Raw genomic sequence first — 16,844 nt, forward strand, 5'->3', positions numbered from 1 at the left:
TAATATAGACATATATAGAATAGTTCAAAACCCCGGCTTTGCTCGCACCGCATCGAAAGAGTGCGCGCGAAGCTAAATTCGTGCCAGAAACTTGCTTCGGACCAAAGCCAAATTAAAGTGACCGTTTTATTTTTCATGAAAGTGTATACGTGCTGCAAAAACAGGTTCGTGTCAAAAAATAAAAGCGAATAAAATAAACTGACCTCAAAGCGACCAACGTGTTGAGAAAAGGCAAAACCAATGCGTTCAAGAAACTAAATAACCACTCCTAAATGAGCCGAACTGGCAATCAGGACGTCTGCACAAAAAGAAAGAAAAAAACACAAAAAAGGGAAAGAAACATCAGATTTCAGTGTGCTCTTATTATCTATGAATTCGTAAGCTCGGTTGAACACCAGCCTAGAGAACGTGTTCGAATAGGTCTTCTTTTGCAGTTACGCAGTACTGTGTCCGTTTTATCACAACTTCAATGAATTTCTTGATGACCGACGCCGGAATTCTACGGCAGACATCCATTATTCTTGCCTTGAACTAATCTGACGTCCGTCTCGATCATGTAAGCACTATCTTTCACATAACCCCAAATAAAGAAATTGAGTACAGAGAGGTCAGGTGACCTAGCCGGCCGATTTACAGGCCCATGCCTTCCCATTTATTGCGTATGGAAGGTCGTATCTAGCTAGTTTCGTGCGCGGCTGCTGCTGTGTGCGGATGCCCCATCTTGCTGATACCACAAAAGTGGAAGACGTGACAGTGGTACTTCGCTGAGAAACTCATCCACCACTCCTTCAAGGATTTCGTTAACGTAACGCTATCCACTCAGTGTGTGATCGAAGAGGATGGGACCAATTATAGCACCAGCATAAATTCCAAACCACACATTGAGCGATCACTGGTACTGGTGCCAATTGCGCTTTACCCAGTGTAGATTGGAGTCCCTCCAATAGTGTGCATTATGCAAATTTACCTGGGCGTTTCTGCAAAAATTGGCTTCATCTGTGCACATGATGTTGCTCAAAAAGTGCGGGGACTCGCCGGCTTTTGTGAGGACCCAATTCGAGAAATCTAGACGATCTTAGAGGTCCCTATCATTGGCGCTGGTTAAGATGGTACGGATGAAAATCCATCATTTAGAATCCTTCAAACTGGTGACTTGGAAATTGGTACCTGGGCGGCCACATCCCGCACGCTAGCATGAGAGTTTGCGGCCATCAATGTTAGAACATCAGTGCGTATAGGCTCGGACTCAAAAATGGAGTCCGCCGCCGCTGTTTCTTGAAGCTGCCGGTTTGTCACAGGTTTTCATAATTTCTGATGATAGTCCATGCATTTGGTCTACCGCCCCACTTCCATGACTGATATATATTTGCGGCCTTCCTCTTGTTGCCATTTCCAGATCCCAAGGTAAGGATAATTTTTACCTTCTGCTCATTAGAGAAAGACATGGCGACTGGGACGAAACAAAACGCACCTTTAGAACTTTGCACTGACGCTGTCAATTTGCTTTTCTGGTGATAGGTTTTGTGGGGGAAAAGATCTGTGCACTTTATCTGCACTAAGACAGCAGCTATCACAACTTGTTTCCAACTAACCCCAAATGCGACGTTTTACTTCTGCCGGGGCGCAGCAGGTAAGGCACTAGCTTGATCACGATGTTTTTCTTTATTTCGTTCTGGATAACTCAGAGGGAGCCTGTTCAAGGGCACTGCTTTATGATGCGGGTGGGAGCACAGTCATGTGGGGTTCTCCACATTTCGTGTGGTTTATTTATCAGTCGGAAAAGATTAGTACGCAATTAGTACGCCGCTGAAAATACCGCAGTTAGATGACCTTTGGCTGTGCCTTCAAATGCCTCATTGACACTTTGATAATTAGGATAGTATGTCTCGAGTTAGAAAATAATTACAATTACATAATTAAATCTGAGTAATGAAAAAATGGCTGGCAGCTACTCCACTGTGCTGTAAACAATATGCCTTAGGTTTTCTTCGAGTAATGCATAGCTCTATTTTCTTAATCTTGGTGCATGATAGTTAATTGGGACACCATGTATATATGTATATACCATGATAGGTAGCGAGGCACTGGAAGTGGTAAAAAAATACATCTACTTAGGACAGGTAGTGACCGCAGCTCCGGATCATGAGACTGAAATAATCAGAAGAATAAGTATGGGCTGGGGTGCGTTTGGCAGGCATTCTCAGATCATGAACAGCAGGTTGCAATTATCCCTCAAGAGAAAAGTGTATAACAGCTGTGTCTTACCAGTACTCACGTACGGGGCAGAAACTTGGAGGCTTACGAAAAGGGTTCTACTTAAATTGAGGACGACGCAACGAGCTATGGAAAGAAGAATGATAGGTGTAACGTTAAGGTATAAGAAAAGAGTAGATTGGGTGAGGGAACAAACGCGAGTTAATGACATCTTAGTTAGTGTTGACATCCTAATAAGTGTTGTAAATTATTAGAATGTAATTAGAATTAATTACAATTAAATACAATTAGAATGTAATTGTGGCTTTGATAAAACCTGGGAAATGCCCACATGATCTCTCACATTATCGGCCAATAGCCTTGGCAAGCTGTGTCGGTAAAGTGATGGAGCGGATGGTACTGAGCAGACTGGAATGGCTACTCGAGAAAAGTGGTGGACTTCCTGATTTCATCAATGGATTCAGAAGAGGCCGATCATCCATTGACGGTGTGATCGACCTAGTATCTTCTGTTCAACAGGAAAAGAGACGCCGTCGTCTGGTATGCGCAATATTTCTGGATATCAAAAGTGCCTACGACAACGTCTTCCACCATTCGATTCTTCAGGCGCTTGAGGATATTGGTGTTGGTGGCCGGATGTACGCATGGCTGCAGAGTTACCTCAGTGGCCGCACCATTTTCATGTCCACTTCGGATGGCGAGACTGATAGACATGACGTTCGCAGGGGTGTTCCGCAGGGTGGTGTCCTTAGCCCAATATTGTTCAATATCATACTGGTGGGCCTTGCAGACGAGCTACCTGAAACAGCGCGTATCAGTACGTACGCGGATGATATCTGTATTTGGTCATCTGGGGTCACACGTCCACAAGTGCGTGCAAGGCTCCAACGCGCGGCTACCATAACGGCGAAGTACTTGCGCCGTAGAGGCCTGCAACTCTCAGCAACTAAGTGTGCAGTCATGGCATTCACGCGCAAATCAATGTCACATTATCCAATCGTTGTCGATGGAACGGCGCTCCCTTTAGTCACCCACCGGAGATATCTCGGCGTGATAATAGACCGCAGTCTTTCTTGGACCAAACATGTTACTGCGCTTAGGGCTAAACTGACCAACTTCATACACGTTCTTCGTGTAGTATCAGGACTGAGATGGGGCCCCTCTGAGCGAAGTTTGCTCCAAGTGTACCAGGCACTTTTTGTGGGCTACATACGCTACAGCATGCCTGTGTTATCTAACACGGGGTCATCTTGTATACGCACGCTGGAGAACCTTCAGGCACAAGCACTACGGATATGTCTTGGCTTGCCACGCTGCACGTCAACTAAGGGCACAATAGCGGAAGCACGGGCTTGTCCTATCGACATATACGTCTTGTGAACCTGTGCGAACCTATCTTCACCTGCTAACCAGACACTCACACCATCCACTGTCAACACTTCCAAGCACCAACCTTGACTGCTTTTTCTAAAGATATTGCATATCACGCAAGCATTGTACCTGCAAGATTCCAGGCCACCGACATCCCCACGACACCTCCATGGACATTGCCAAGACCACTAGTGAGGCTTCAGATACCCGGAATTAGGAAGAAATCTCACGTTTGCTCCATTGGCTTGAAGCAGCTCACCCTGTCCCATATATTTACATTATATAGTGGGACTGTACAAGTATATACCGATGGTTCGGTCACGCCATCTGCCACAACGGCCGCATTTGTCATCCCACAACTTGGAATTACTCAACGATTTCGATTAGACCACAAATCGACATCTACGGCTGCGGAACTTGCGGGAATACGGGAGGCTGTCCGTTTTATGAGAACGCAGACACCCCATAAATGGACGCTATTGTGCGATGCCAAATCTGCGCTACAGGCGCTAAAATACTTTTTAAAGAAAGGACCATACTATCTGCTCGTGCTGGAAATCGTCGAACTTTATCACAGTGCCGAGTTAAGTGGCCACGTGATCACCTTTCAATGGGTGCCTAGCCATTGTGGTGTTTTTGGTAATGAACTCGCTGACAGTGAGGCAAGATCGGCCTCCTCCATACCCGAACACGGCCAAACATTGGCCAAATTGCGTAAGGTGGGGGACAAGGTGGGCCGTATGGTCCGCCGGGTTTCAAACAAGCGCGGGGGGTTACGATGCAAAGACGCCTTGCGGCTGGCGCATGCATTTGTAACCAGTCGAGTCCTATGCTCGGCTCCATACCTCCACCTACGCAAATTTGAGGAGAATGCACTCGAAGTCATTCTCCGTAAAATTTACAAACGTGCCCTCGACCTCCCGGTCAGTACCTCCAACCAGCGCCGCCTGGGCATGGGGATGGTGAACACCTTTAAGGAGCTGCGAGAGGCACACTTGATGAACCAATACGCGACCATGGGTCCACTGTTAAGAGAGGTCGATTTTGGTGGTGCGCTTTGGTGAGGGGCGTATGTGCACAAATTCAGATTTGGACGGGGAGCACTGAAGGCCGCATCGAAGGGCATAGTTATCTACGATGTCCGCCGCTTGCTGCAGGTTGGCCTCCATTTCTCCTACCGAGCCGTGTTTAGCCCAGATGGTGATGTCGTTGGCATAAAGCGCGTGCTGGATGCCATTGACCCTCGCCAGCTGAGCAGGAAGTCTCATGATTGCCAAATTGAATAGGGAGGGCGAGAGGACCGCTCCCTGCGGGGTCCCTCGCGTGCCTAATTCGCATGGGCCGTGTTCGCTGTCCTGAATCCGAATGAATGATTGTCGGTCAGTGAGAAATTGCCTAATGTGGTTAAAGGTGTTTCGGCCGCAAACCGTTTGGGAAAGATGTGTTAGAATAATTTCATGGGTCACATTGTCGAAGGCCCCCTTCAAATCCAAAGCGAGTACTACTTTGCCATTGAGGGGATGACATTGAGGAGGGACAGCCTGTCGCGCACCATCGTCTCCATTAATTTTCCCACACAAGAAGTAAGGGAGATGGGGCGGAGGTTGTCTGTGTTGATGGCTTTACCAGCTTTGGGACTGAAGGTGACCAGAGCGGTCTTCCAATTAATTGGGAGGGGTGTTTCCCCGATCCAAATGGAGTTGATGTAAGCGAGGATCGAGTGTGGAGTTGGCAGAGTCGGGAAGGTTGGCAAGTAATTTAACTATGATTTTATCCCGTCCCAGTGCCGTTCCTCGCTTCATTTTTGCTAGGCCCGCCTTCAGGTCGGTTAGTCCATCTCCGCGTTCTCGGAACCTGCATACGAGTACACGGGCCCTCGGGGGTCCTGCTGAGTACAGAGGTATTGATCTCGGAGTTTGCATGCCAATTTTGAAGTGTCTCCATCGATGCAGTGAATGGCTCGTTGGAGATGTTTTTGTGTTTCTGCTAAAGTTTGGGTGGGGTCGATTAGGGCGCGGAGGGGGGCGCTGCGAGCAGCCGAGGAGTGCGGACGCGTTTCACATGCGCTCCGCAGTTTTTGGGCTTTTTGATCGACCCATCCAAATCGACGGGACCACCGAAAATTTGATTGGAATCGACACGTACAGCGACGCGGACCACGCGGAAACCACTTTCAAGCCGGTGGGTCCCATATTTTTTGGATTTCTACGGACTTGAAGTTTTCCCACGTGGCCGACCAGAGCTAGGCCTATTAGGCCTAGCACGGCAGCGGGGCTCTGCGGCCCTCCCGACCTTGGCCAACGGCAGAGGAGCCTGGAGCGATGCCCCGAATACTCAACCCCAGCTCAGGACAAACACCGCTACGAGATCCGACGAATCTCATGGCCGAAAACCACGAACTCATGGACGAAGACTACCAAGACGCGGCCGGGGAGACCCGTGACCACGGACCAGCGGCGGCCACTCAAAGCCTGAAAAGCAACACCCCAGAGGCCACAACGTCACAAGTAAGTCGAAATCTCGACGAGGACGCGGAATGGAAGATAGCCATTTCCAAGCGGCAGAAGAAACACCAACGCGGCAGCCAAGCAGAATCTTTGGCGGGAACAGGGCTAGGGAACGGAAATTCCCTAGGCTCGGCGAAGAGCACAGGTGGCACGCCAGCTGCACCGAAACAAGGAGAGGGGGAAGGAGCGCCGAGGAGAAGGCTGCCTCCGCTACCCAAGGACGACTTAAAAATAGTCCTGAGGCCAAAGGGACCAGCAGTGAAGAACCTGCAGACGCACCAAGTGGCGTGGGCGGTGGTTGCAGCCACCGGACATGGATGCAAGGCAGAAGACCTTATTATCCGACTGCGCACAGGTTCCAACATCATTATTATAAGCACTGACAACGAAAGCGCTGCTCAACAAATTAGACGCATTACGCAGATGAAGTTTGGAGAGCACAGCTACGACATCAACGCACACGCGGCGGCGCCGGAGGGAACGCTGCGAGGGGTAATCCACGGGGTGGATCCGGGAACCCCTGCCAAAGAACTCGAGGCAAACCTACGAACCCGAACGCAAGGTGTGAAGATTTTGGCGGCAAGAATGCTAGGCCGGTCGAGCACTGCCGTCATCACCTTCGATGGCCCCATATCCTCCCCAAACAAGTTCTGTACTATGGGGGATAAATGTGGTGCTATCCCTACAGACCAACGAGACAGATCTGCTATATCTGCTGTCAGCAGCGACACCGATCAGACGTCTGCCCGACTCCCGGGATCAAGACCTGCAGGCAGTGTGGCCAAAAGGATCCAGAGGAACAACATCAATGCACACCCAAGTGCCTGCTGTGTGGGGACCCCACGCAACCGGCACAAAGGACTGCAAGCAACGTTTAAAGACAACAAGCGAACTACGATGGGGACCCAAGGGTCAGCAACAACGCGGCCGCAGCCGAAGCAGAGGCGGAGCGCGGCGCCCACGCTGGTTCCGGAACGAAGACCAAGAGCAGCGAGGCGACTACCGGAGCGAGTCGAGGAGCCGCAGCCGGGGGCGCAGTGGCAGCCGAGACCAGGGCCGGAGCCGGGAGCGGGACGAGTCCTACCCACCCCTGGGCGGCCCGCAGGCCTGGGCGCAGCCGAAGCAACCACACAAGAAAAGCGGCGGAGTTAAGGTGAGCTGGGGAGCCGGCCCTCCCAAGACGCTTTTTGCTCCGCACAACAGTAACATACAAACAGAAAACGAACAAAAGCTTACTGCCGAAATTAATAATCTTAAGAGGGAACAGGAGCAGACCCGTGAAGAAAACAGGCCGCTCAAAAAACAAATAAGTGAACTAATAGCAGAAATGCAAGAGATGCGAAAGGCAGGTTTTTCGCCTGTCAGGACACCCTCACCCCCGCAGCAGAGCGTAGGAAGCTTACAGACTAACGAAGGAGGATCCTCCCCAACAGACGATTTGAAAACAATGATACAGCGAATGCAACAGCAAATGCAGCAGTTAAATCAAAAGATAGCCATGCAAGATCACAACTTTCGAAATTGTGTAAAGAATCAAACCACACAGAGAACTGTAAATGACGCCAGAGACCGACTCTACAATGAGCGCAGATTTGGATCAGAATCCCATGGAACGAACGCAAACTCTAATACATCGACATGGCAGGACAACACCAACTAGAGATATGGCAATGGAACTGCAGGGGCTACAAGCGCAGACAAGGGCACCTACAGCAGTTCATTAGCACTAGAGGAACCCCACCAGATCTCATACTTTTACAAGAGACAAACTGTATTCCAGCCCTGAGAAGATATACTTGCCAGGAGAACGGACGAACATCTACTCTCATTAGCAACAAAATCACCACCATTGCACATAAAGAATTCGTGGATACACAGCTCGAACACATAGTAACCAAGAGGAAGCGGAAAGCTAAAAGTACCTTCATAGTTAATCTATACAGCCCACCTAAAAATAAGGGAGACTTCATTAAACTCTTTACAGAAGCAAAAAAGCTAGCGGGACAAAACACCCTGATAATAGCCGGGGATTTTAACGCAAAACGCCCGCAATGGGGCAGCAGAGTTGAAGACAAAAAGGGACGCAGCATCTGTACAGCAGCAGAAAACATAGGCTGCGAACTACTCACAGATGAGGGCCACCCTACTAGACAGGGGAATAGTGTGGGTGGACACATGTCCCGACCTAACTTTTGTCAGGGGCGCCAAGCAAGTGGAATGGGAAAACTTGCAAGAAAATCTGGGAAGCGATCACTACATCATTAGGATCAGCACGGAAGCAGAAAGCATCAAGAGGAAAATTGGTAAGGCAACCCTAACAGACTGGGATGCCTTCCGTATCCACTGCAAACAGCTAAAAGGGGATATAACTTCAGTAGAAGAATGGAGCCAACAACTCAAGCAAATCAGGGATCTCTACACCAAAGAGGTAGATCGAACAGAACAAACGCCGGAAGTGGACAAGCGACTCCTTAGACTATGGGAGGCACGACGGGGCCTAACCAAGCGCTGGAAGCGCCAAAAACTAAATCGGAAACTAAAGAAGAAAATTGCTCAAATAACACAGCAAGCGGAGGAATATGCAATGCAGCTAGCGAGACAGGGGTGGCAACAGTTTAGTATCTCACTGAATGGCACCCTCAGCACAGCTAGAACGTGGCAGATCCTCAGAACGCTAATGGACCCAAGCAAAGGCAAAACAGAAAGCAGCAAATCTATTCAGACTAATTCACCAATATGAAGGGGCCGACGACCAGCTACTCCAAGCAGTTCGAGACAAATGCTATGGGACAGACTCGGTGGAAGGCTATCAAGGCGACTACCAAGGAGAGAAGAACCCCACAACAGACCGGCCCATCACAAGGGAAGAAGTTGTCCAAGCCATACGTGCAACCACGAAGAACACGGCGGCAGGGGCGGACAAGATTAGCAACTCGCTAATACGAAACCTAAGTGAAGAAGCAATAGACCAACTCACCCTCTACCTCAACACATTATGGGAAGAAGGAACAGTCCCAGCGGAGTGGAAACACGCCGTGGTGGTCATGATTCCCAAGCCCGACAAGAAACTCCAAATTGAAAACCTCAGACCAATCTCGCTCACATCGTGCCTCGGCAAGCTGTTTGAGAGAATTGTGACCCGACGAATCCAAACGCACCTAGGAGACGGAGGATGGTACCCCAACACCATGTTCGGCTTCCGGGCAAACCTATCCACCCAAGACATCTTGCTACAACTAAAAGAAGAGGTACTTGAAACAATGCCGAAAAACGGGGAGAACGTCGTCATGGCCATTGATATCAAAGGGGCCTTTGATAACGTATCTCACGCCGCCATTATGGAAGGACTCAACACTACCAATTGCGGGAAGAAAGTACACGACTACGTCAGAAGCTTCCTCACAGATAGAACAGCGACAATAGGCCTCGGAGACCTGCGGAGTGACACCTTTCAAACGCCATGCAAGGGCACTCCGCAGGGCTCGGTAATTTCGCCGATACTCTTTAATATCGCCATGGTCAACCTTGCGAAGAAGCTCAACGAAGTCCAGGGAATCAGTCATGCCATGTATGCAGATGACATAACCATCTGGACCACCGAAGGATCTCTAGGGGACAAGCAAGAAGCGCTACAGAAAGCCGCCGCTTGCATCGAGGAATATACGCAGCAAAGAGGCCTCAGATGCTCCACGGAGAAGTCTGAGCTTCTCAGAGTGGGAAGGCACCCAACAGATGCCCCACTCGAAGTACAACTCAAAGGCCAAAACATTCCGGAACGGAAAATGATCAGGATCCTCGGTATGTGGCTGCAAGGCAGCCGGAGGTGCAGCCACACCCTCTGCCTGCTGAGTAGAGCTGCGGAACAAGTGGGCCGCATGATCAGCAGAGTTGCGCACAAGAGCTACGGCATGAAAGAGGAAGACACCCTCAGGCTGGTCAACAGCCTGGTGGTCAGTTGGGTCCCATACTCCCTGCCGTACCATGTAACCATCAAAGCCGAAAGAGAACAAGCCGAAGCAATCCTTCGGAAGGCATACAAAACAGCCCTTCATCTCCCAAGAAACACATCCACTGACAAGCTGATGCAACTGGGAATCAGCAACACGTTTGAAGAACTAAAAGAATGCCAGCTCAAGGCACAAGCGCGAAGGCTCAGTAACACAACAACAGGAAAGGCGCTCCTGACAAAGTTGGGTTGGGAAATAGAACAACAGCAAAGTAGTAGGGCAACAATACCGGACCTGCTAAGGAAGAAACTACGCATACAACCTGTCCCCCGCAATATGGACCCCAATCTCCATACTAGCAGGAGACAGGCTAGGGCAGAATTCTATGAAAAAACGATGGGGCAGAGAGACAACACAGTCTACACAGATGCTTCCATCTATCCAAAAGAACACAGGAAACACGCAGTAGCGGTAGTAGCTAATAATCAAAGCAAACTAATTACGAGTCTCACGGCAACGGTATCAGACATAACCGAAGCAGAGGAAATAGCTGTCGCACTGGCAGCAGAGGAAGGATACAGGATAGGAAAATCCCTCAACATCCTAACAGACTCACAAGAGGCGTGCCGAAACTATATCAGGGGTAGAATAAGCAGCACGGCGCCCCGCTCTATGAAGGACAACCTACACACAACATAATCTGGATACCAAGCCACGCAGGGATTCAGGGCAATGAAGGGGCGGACAGCTTAGCTCGAGGCTTAACCATCCGAGCGGGCACCTCCGTCCCCCCGGGAGAGCCTCAGATTACTTGCGGGGACAGTTATTCAGAGCTGCTAAACCTATATAGAGGGCTAAGATTCTAATACCCCCCACCACACAAAGCGTTGACGAAGGAGGAAGCCGCAGGATGGCGTAGACTGCAGACGGGTTCCTTTCCAAATCTTTACATACTAAGCAGGATGTTCCCCACACAATATTGCGCCGTATGCCCGTGGTGCGGAGCAAAGCCAACACTATATCACATCACATGGGAATGCGAGAGAAACAAGACATTCCACAAACATACAACACCAAGTGCGGCGCAATGGGAGAGCCGGCTCACCAGCTGCGAGCTAGGGGTCCAAAGGGCCCTCATAGCACACGCAAGCGAGGTGGCCCGACTCAGTGGTGCCCTGGACTAGGGGCCCACCCAAGGCTGAAGAGGACCCAAAGTTTTCAAGAATGAAGGCTTAGTCCTCAATCCGCTAATATCTTAAAGAACCAATAAAGTTTTCCATTCCATAGGGCGCGGAAGAGACGCCATGTACTCCGGCTGGACATTTGTCGCGCGGCCGTGTTGCATCGGTCCACCCAGTTAGAGTCAGCAAGTTGGGCCGCGTACTCTGCCGCTCATTGGGTGAGCTCAGCGATGCGAATTTTGAGTTTCCGATTGTGTTTCTGCCGGCGCCATCGGCGGACAAGGCTGTACCGGGCCTCCCAGAGGTGAAGGAGGTGGTTGTCCACCTCCGGGGTCGCCTGTGAGAGTTGAATTTGGGTTTCCGTGGAGCGAAGGGTGGAAACCAATTGCTGGGACCAGTCGTGGTACCCTTGCTCCTGAATGGGGGTCGAGTTGGTGTATGTTTGTCGGAATTTGGTCCAATCGGGTAATTTTGCCTGTGCGAAAGGTCTTGCCAGTGGATGGATGAGAATAGTTGTATTGAGTATGCAGTGGTCGCTACCGAGGGTTTCCTCGGTGTTGACCCAGTCTACATATTGAATGTTTTTGGTGAGGGTAAGGTCCGGACACGTGCCCCGGAGTTACCCACGCGAGTTTGGTGGGCAGGGTCGGTGTGAAGAGTAAGGCCCAGCGTGGACATAAGTTCCGCCAGCTTACGTCCACGTTTCTCTTCACGCGCGTATCCCCAAAGTGTGCTGGGGGCGTTGAAATCGCCCACGATCACCAGGGGATCCCTGCCCGCAGCCTTTAAGGCGTGGCTAAAAAGGTCTGCGAAAGTGATGTTGGCTAATCTAAGGGAACAATAAATGTTGAGAACGTGTAGTGCATGCTGGGTCCTGTTTTCGTAGCGGAAGGAGGGTCACCATCACGTACGAGAATTCTGTTTTGAGGTCAAGGTCAACGAAGCTGGCCGTGTAATTTTTATGCACGCAGATACAGGAGAGGGGGTCCTGCTGAAACGTGGTGTAATTTGTAAGTGTGGCGCTGCTCCCTGGCTCCTGGAGGGCTACTACAGCAGGAAGGTGCTCGAATGTTGTGAGGAAAAATCGTAGGTTGGCCCGCTTTGCGTGGGCCTTGAAACCTCGACAGTTCCACTGGGCAATTAGGATGGGGATGGCCAATTTGGATCGGGGGAATTTCCTGAGTTTAGGGGTGCCCGCCATGATCGGTAAGATTGGTAGGGTTTTGCGAAGACGATGTTCCAGCGCCAGCATTCACGGGGAGGGGAGCATCCTCCATTCCGGAGAGTGAGCAACTGTCTTCGTCATCGAAATCGAGTTGTCGTAGAAACATTTTGGGGTACCGGCCGGACACGTCTTTAATTGGGCCGGCTCGCCGGGTGGTGCGAGAGGTTTGCGCGATTGGTTGAGTTATGAGAGAGGGAATCGTTCTGTCAATTTGGCGATCGCGGCATTCATGGCCGCGGAGATTTGGGTTTCAAGAGCACTAATCCGGCTGTCCATACGGGCCTCGAGAGCGGCTACCGCGCTAGGTGCCTCCGCCGGCGCTTCTGTCTCGCTTTCCATTACTTCTATTGCGGTTGCGTCAATTTTGCTTCGAGTGCTGTAAAGCGAGATATAAGAAGGAAGAAGAAGCATGTGCTTGCTGCGGTAAAGCTAGGGAAACTACGGAGAAATGTTTATTAGAATGTGAGGACGTCTACCCAGCGGTCGATTTAGGCACCACTGGCTTCCTTGAAGCCCTTGGGTTGATAGGAATCAGTGGTAAAGCAAACATGTCCGCAATAGACATTAGTAAGAGGCGACTGGAGGATTGGTGGAAGAAAAGTATGGAAACGACAAAAGACGGAGACGTACAAAAGCACAGTTCGCAATAGGGGATCAGAAAATTTGGGCGTGGTAGTTCAGAGTGTTTTTTTTTTCTCTTTTTTGATTGTTTAACCTAGGTAGGATATTAGGCAGTACAGTAGCAAGAGCTTGGTGGCGCAACCCACCGCCCCGTTCCAAAGGGGACGCTCATAATATCCCTCCATCCATCGGCTCCTCCGGGGGGGGGGGGGGGGGGGGGGGGGGGGGCTGGCTAGCCGGTCTCGGTGACGTCCGCAGCTCAAGATGGCGGTGTTTTTTCTTGGCCGCCGTTTTGATCTTGCCGCCCTTTTGCGCGGCCATCTTAGAGTTGCGGAACTTTGCAGTGCACTCGCGGAAGTTCGTGGCGTGTCCACCACCGCACACTGAACACTTGGGCACGCATTCGTGAGGGGCCCGCACCCCCTCCTCGAGTGGGATCTGTTGCCCGCACAGGCCGCAAGTGTCCTGTCTCAGGTTTGGGCATGCGTCCATCCTATGGCCGACAGCACCGCACTTGCCGCAGTCCGGGGTTGTACGGTAGCAGGGTTGCGTGGACGGGCACCACCATGTTGTCATAGTGAAGAAAACGCGGTTTGTCCTTTCCGACGAAGGTAACACGCGCTTTGTTCCATGTGCCAAATTTTCTCACTTCAACAATGGTGCCTGCTCTCCGACGCACCTTTTGCTGAAGTGTCTCCGTCGCGTCCGAGTTGCACACCACAATGACACTGTGGCAAACGTTTCCGCCATCTTGCCGTAGGTATCCGTAGAGCGGGACCGCTCCGCGTTCGGTGTTGACAGAAAAATTTCTGATCACTGGTCTGCCGTCTAGAGGTCCGGGGTGTGAATCACAATCAAATTTTGAAATTTTGTTCTCTCGAAGGGAGGATCGATGCGGTCTCTGCCCGCTCGGACCCGAGGTAAGCCGTGAAAGCGGTCCCGTAGCGATTCTCGGAAAAGGCTTCGTGCAAGGAACTATGCTCACGTGGCTTTACAATGATCACGTAGTCGTCCGGGTTGGGTTTTAGTAGCGAGCGAGGCTGCCACTTCGTGAAGACCTTGCCCTTGCTTCCCGCAGCGCGCGGGAAGCAAGGGCAAGGTCTTCACGAAGGTCTGCCGGCCGGGTTGCCGGAGGCCGGGGCGGCGGCGAGCGGCCGCGTTGAGGAGAGCTTGGCTTCGAATATTCGAAGGAATCGCAGAATTGGGCTCCTCGGTCATCGGAACCGTCGTCCAGGACATCGCGTCCGGTTCGTAGCCACGCTGGGTCAGCGTAGAGACGGCCATGTTGCCTCGAGAAACAGTCCCACGCCGCCGAGCATCGGCGTCGCCGTCAGGCTGGACGGCGTCGCCCACGTGGCGGGGTGAAAAACCGCTCTAAAATTGCTGAAAATCGGCCCACCTGGTTGAAATCGGTGTCCACGTGCGCCGGGTGATTTGCTTGATCAGATGGTAACAAATTTGGTGGGGTACCGTGAAGTTATCCGTGGCTCCGGCCGACGATTGGCGGAGCCGATGCGCAGCACGTCTGAAGCGAACGCTCCGGTTTCGCTCGAAGCGCAATTGCTATAACCTGCAGTGGGACAGTGAAATGCACAGCTCTCTGCCTTTGTTCTGTTGCTCGAAGTGGCGATAGCGCACTGGGCCAACGGTTGTAACGATGTTTGTGTCGCGGTGTTGTGTCGAAGCCCTGACGAGAAAGCGAAGGCATCGTAAACGTTGAAAGAACATGTTTTGACCGTTTGGACTTCGGTTTGTCAAGTGTGTTAGGTTGGCGCTGTAGCCTTACGTACTTTATGAAACTTCAGAATAGGAAAAAGAAAGCACTACTGATACAAGACATAGACAGTTGTACTTCTAGTGGCTTGACAATCAAATTTTATTGAGGGCTTCATTATGCATTGCTCGTTTATGTGCTCATTGAAATGTGTGTTTTAGGACTTCGAGAACACAAACTTACTTGTGGTAGGAGAGGTTGCTACTTTATGGCTGTAGTCTAGTGTCGCAAAATGGGTAAGTGCAAAGCCACGCCATAACGCTTCAGCAGCGGCCCGTCAATATAATATATAATGAAGCATACTCGCAGGAGGCCACACGCGTCCTAGCTAGCACTGCAGCAGATGGGCTTAAAAGTACTTGAAGACGTATCCGACGTAGCCTTTCGAAAGAGCGAGAGAGTTCGCAAGTGCATGTCGTCTGCGAGAAAAGTATCACGTTCGCAGCGAGCAGGCGTCGTAGCAGACGACACTGGTAGCATTCCTCTCAAGGGCGCAACACTTTCTCACAATACAAATTTTTATTTCCATAAATAGTTGATGAGTATATTTATATACGTACATACACGGTTGTTATTGCTATTGTAAAAATAAATAAATTATTATTCTCTGGTGTTAAATCAGGAACAGAATCGCACAAGAATGCATACACTGGTGTGCCCTGGTGATAAACCTGGTTATACTAACTCTATGCTAAATTCCCAATGGCTACAACGCCACGGCACGAGCGCGCCTCGACAGAGCAGAGCGGCCGAAAGGGAAAACCTGCTGCAGCGTTAGCGCACAGGTGTTGCATGAGGGGACAGGGCATCGCCACGACGCCGAATAACCTTCGCTCTTGGAAGCCTGTGTTATACACGCGTTCCTTGTCCGCGCAAGCTCTCGCAGCTGCGTTCTAATTGCGCCTTGATTCAAGGCAGTGCTCAATGATTTTGAGCGTACGCGACGGAATTGGCAGACTGTGCGCCGTCGTCACGTGGCCGGCATGTATACATAAAAGAACCGGTGCAGGTTTGGAAACAGCAGGTGGTTATTGTTTCGGAATCGTATTCACACTCCGGGAGTTACCGCTGGTTCTTTGCAGTACAAAAACGATGGACTAGCTCCATCAGTAATGAACCTCTGGGCGCGCCTACGTTGGCGCTCGGTCTGCACTTCAGCTGGTGAAGCACAAGCACCATAAGAATAAAAACATGTGACGAGGTGTTTCATGGCCGAGGTGGCGAGAAATGTGATGACCAACGCTGTCGTATAGGCAAGTGCTAAAAATTTTATACGGGTGTCATATGCGGGGTACTTTCAATTGCGATCTAGCCTGATCGGGATCAGATCTCGATCGTGTTTGCCTCTTTTGCTGTTAAGAATAAACTTTCCTCAAACCCAATTGCTCCCCTGGAGGTGATCTAACAGGACTGTACGTGGTACGCGCACTGAAGCGCGCTCACTTGTGTGCGTGTCGTGTGGCTGCTCGTACATGCACTGAAGCGCACTCACTAGTTTGTGCGCGTGTCGTCTGGCTGCTCGCCCTTCCCTACGTAACACGCGTACGGACACGGAGACGCGTACGCTCGCATAGAGGGACGGGTATCCCGTGCTCCGTGTGATTGGGCCTTCCGGCCTTCCACACAGAGTATAGGGGATAGGCCAAATCAAAACGTGCCAAGCGTCTCAACGTGCTTGGTTGCCCACGAGGAGCTCATACCTTGATTGAAGGACTGCTGCTGTGGCGTTCGATTATTGGACATCATGATTTTGCATTCACAACTCATGAGAAGTGCTTAGATGATCTCAGGTTTTTTTTTTTCTAGTAACGAATAAACTGTTACCATTTTTCTTTGTGCCTATGTGTGAATACTTTTCGTCGTTTGCAGTTCTTTATTTCATTCCAAGTTCATTGCGATGGTACGGTATGTATACAGGCTTCTATACACCATATTGATGTATACCAACGCAAAAGCAGACACAGAACACAAGAAGAAGCGACAAGGACAAGCGCTGTCTTGTCC

Source organism: Dermacentor andersoni, chromosome 1 (assembly GCF_023375885.2).
Source record: "Dermacentor andersoni chromosome 1, qqDerAnde1_hic_scaffold, whole genome shotgun sequence".
NCBI classification, from domain to species: Eukaryota; Metazoa; Arthropoda; class Arachnida; order Ixodida; family Ixodidae; genus Dermacentor; species Dermacentor andersoni.